At 46.8% G+C, this 4018-nt stretch overlaps 1 long non-coding RNA gene across 1 annotated transcript; it reads left to right on the plus strand.

Moving 5' to 3' along the window:
* The first annotated feature begins 793 nt into the window (after positions 1–793).
* On the plus strand, positions 794–2945 carry LOC133920521 (uncharacterized). The gene is made up of 7 exons (XR_009910113.1): positions 794–951; positions 1038–1254; positions 1344–1541; positions 1631–1804; positions 1879–2268; positions 2353–2532; positions 2660–2945. It is a non-coding gene; the product is annotated as an uncharacterized LOC133920521 (long non-coding RNA).
* The last annotated feature ends 1073 nt before the right edge of the window (positions 2946–4018 follow it).

Below are 4018 nucleotides of genomic sequence, written 5' to 3' on the forward strand. Positions count from 1 at the left end.
TATTGTAATCTTGGGCTAGTCAAAATTCGACAGGATTCCGTCTTACCAGGAGACGATGTCTATATTGTGGCCCAACAGGCCACGCAAGTTTATTATCTCCCATATGCGTGTCAAACCATAAGGCATCTTAAGGGTTGGGATATTGTGCACAGGGTATCGCCACACGGTAAAGTGCCTGTCCCAAACGATGAAGATTACAACTTAGACCCAAACACATATGACGGAGAGTTCTTTCAAGAAGAGGGACTAGAAGGGAGGTTTGAGATAGACTTAACCGAAGCGATCGGAATGGAAGTAGACAATGAAACGGTTATTGAAGAGGACGTTGGAGATGAGGTGCAAAATGTGAAGGACTTACAAATGCTTGAGCGATTACATTTAGACAATGACAATGGCAACATTGCTCATTCGGATAGTGTTGATTATTTCGACATGATTGATAGTGATGATGAGACTTATGATCCAGCTAATCCCGATCATGAAGATTATTTCTAATACATGTAATACTATGTTATTTTGTAATTATGTTTTGTTTATTTTGCATCTCTTTCTAAGTACTTCTTGTTTATCTGTGCTTATTGGTTTACTCTTTTTAATTGCAGGTGATTGAACAAAGATGGTGGGCGGTGGGATGAGGAAGCTAACGTCCTTGTACCGAAGGACAAGGAGGAGCAGCTGTAGGAGGGAGTCGTCGCCTGCCGCCCCGTCGCGTGAGGAGGAGGAGGAGGAGCAAGTGCCCCAGGAGGACGCCGAGGAGGCGCAGGAGGACGCGCAGGAGGAGGCACAGGAGGACGCGCAGGAGGAGGCGCAGGAGGACGCGCTGGAGGAGGCGACAGCAGGGGGTTCCGCTTCCTCTAGTTCGTCGAGCGTCTACTTGCGAGGTCCCGCGAGCCTCCCTCAGCGACCGATACCTCGTGAGAGACGCCCGCTGATTCGACCCGAGGGGGAAAAGTAAGTAACTTTAGATGTTATCACTACTTTATATGATATGTTGAATATCAAAATAGAAATTGGACGATTGTTAATCACTTGGGCAGGAACTGGACGATTGTGGCGAGTGGAGGTGCTCACACACGCCAAGTCAATGGCATCCTCGGTCTTCTGTGCAAGGAGCACTTCCCTGGCCTGGTTGAGTACGCCGGAGTGACGGGGCCGGCCTACTCGTTTGACCACTACGCCGCCGCCCCCGATGCTGCAGATCGGGCCCGCAGGGTATTCAACAACAAGGCGGAGCGGGTGAAGCAAGAGCTGTGGGTAAGTCTTCCTCGCACTACATTGCTCAATACATCGTATTTATTGGACATTCTTGAAATAATGAATGGATACCTTGTGTTTGTATGCAGGATTTCTTTAGATGCCAGGACGGACATGAGGCCAGGGCGGATGCGGTGGCTACCAAATGCTGCAAAAAACTCATCGTGGACATGCATTACGAGGGGCGCATCCAGGCCGTCGTAACTTACCACGGGACCGTCGTTGGAACGAAGGTCACCAAAAGGGACGCAAGAACCATGACGCTGACCCGGGACCAGTACCTGTAGGTAAATACAGAACATTAATACTAATTCCTTTTGAGATTAAGTAGGCTTAATTTCATCTTCTGATATGTCATGTACTTGATGGCCTGTAGATGATTCCTTATTGGTGCGCCGCGCATCCCCAGTGCTGGGAACAGATGGTGGACAAGTGGTGCTCACGCGAGTGGGAGGAGACGCACAACTTGTGCCGGGAGCGGCGTTTGATGATGCCAGGTGTAGCACACCATCAAGGCAGCCGCAACCTCAGCGGATACGCACAAACATGGGTACGCGAATTCATTTATTTATTCTAACGCTCAATTCTGCATGATTTCTAATCATCTTGCTGTTTTTCTCGCAGTCGGCGTCACATGGTGGCCAGCCTTGCTCCATCTTCAAGGCATTTGCTATGGCCCACAAGGGCAAGGCGACGTCCGACGTCGACTACAACCCGGAGGACGGGCCCGAGGCGTACAGCAATGCGACCGTCCACAACCGCCTTAGTGAGTACACATCGATGGCAAGGGAGGTCCATGGGCCAGAGTACGATCCAAGCACCGAGGACCTTGATGGAGAAGTCGTCATGAGGGTGGGAGGAGGCAAGAAGCATGGGCGATACTAGATTGGCGACGGCGCAATCGACTCGGCCGCTACTCCCAGTCTCTCCCAGATTCGAGCAAGCAGCACGAGCACGAGCCCGGCCATACGACCTCGGAAGGACACTTCACACCACCAGGTGGAGGCACTCGAGGTTATTCCTGGTTTATTCGTCGTTCATTGGTTTTTTCATACCTTTCCTTTGCATTATTGTAACATTAGGGTGAATATATTGTAGGCCCAGCTGGAACAAGAGAGGAGGATACGGGAGCAAATGCAGGCGACGATGGAGGCCGAGCAGCGGAGGATGGTGGAGATTCTTCAGTACATGCAAAGTATTGGCGCCGCTACGGGTGTGGCTCCGCCACCTTCGCTATTCGCTCCACCTCCACCTCCACCTCCTCACTATTCTACTCCTGTGAGTATAAATGTTTTAGTTTGTATGTTCATGCTTACGGTCAAACCTAGTGGAGTATGAAAGTTTTATTCATGTATGGTATATATTTATCTTGTCCCACACATGCAATCTCTTCTCCTTTGTGCAGAATCAATCGGCGGCATCGAATGATCCTCATGCTTCAGCGAATCATTCACCAAATCAGTTTCATTGACCATCTTGGTGATGATACTTGTGGTTGTTAATGGTACTTCTATTTGCAATTATGGTTGTAGATGATGGAGCACTTGGATTACTTGTGAACTTATTTGTGATATATTGTGAGACATGTGATGTTTGTGATATATATGTGGTGTTGGTGATATATATGTGCTGTTGATGATATATATGTGATGTTGGTGATGTTTGTTATATATATATATATCTGTTTGTTTGGATGGGATGTCAAAAACAAATAAAAAAGGCTGTTGTCAGTCACTTTGCCGAGTGCAATGGCCATTACACTCGGCAAATTGACAACATGCTTTGCCGAGAGCCACGGTTCAGGCACTCGGCAAAGATGGCCTGTTTGCCGAGTGTCCTCCAGGTGGCACTCCGCACAGACGCCACCTTTGCCGAGTGTTTGATTCACTGGCGCTCGGCAAAGAGGAAGCCTTTGCCGAGTGTCAGATTAGCACTCGGCAAAGCCTTTGCCGAGTGCCCGATAAAGTGCACTCGGCAAAGAGGTCTTTGCCGACAAATTTTTTACCGAGCGCCCTTTGCCGAGTGTAGCACTCGGCAAAGCCTTTGCCGAGTGTATATCGTCCTTTGCCGAGTGCCTGAGGCACTCGGCAAAGAAGCTGTCTCCGGTAGTGGGTGGCGTGGAGCTGCCCATCTCGTCAACGGAGAGGAGTACAAGAAGCTGACAAGTGGGCCCGTGAGCAATATTGATGACCAATGTTTTCGGTGGCAAATCGTCGAAACCAAAGTTTACCGTGGTAAATCGTCCAAGCTCTTCTTTTATGATAGCAAATACTCCCTCTGGTTGTAAATATAGGTCATTTTAATCTTCTCAACTATTCTCTAAATATAAGTCATTCTCAAACTTCTATACATTTTTTCTCTTTTATTTATATCTTGCCCCTTGTTTAATAAATGCTACCACTCTCACAAATGAATAAGTTATCTTTTCTGATGCAGAATAAATAAAGGGCAATAAGATCATTTGATCTATTTTTTTAATATTTATGTACAAATCTAAAACGACCTATATTTACAATCGAAGGGAGTAATTAATTATCTTTGTAATCAAATGGACCCATAGTTCTGTTCAGCCAGGGGGCAGCCAAATGGAAAATAGCAAAGGTTAAAATTATTAAATGTAGGGACTAATAAAAATCTTTCGTGCAATCAATTCCCGGAAGTTGAGAGAATTTTTACCCCTTTTCTATTTTCAGCTTCTGTATAAGCTTGTACTTGTGAGTTTAATTTTTTTTCAGCTTCTGTATAAGCTAGTGAAGATTAATCT

This window comes from Phragmites australis, chromosome 6 (assembly GCF_958298935.1).
Source record: "Phragmites australis chromosome 6, lpPhrAust1.1, whole genome shotgun sequence".
NCBI lineage: Eukaryota > Viridiplantae > Streptophyta > Magnoliopsida > Poales > Poaceae > Phragmites > Phragmites australis.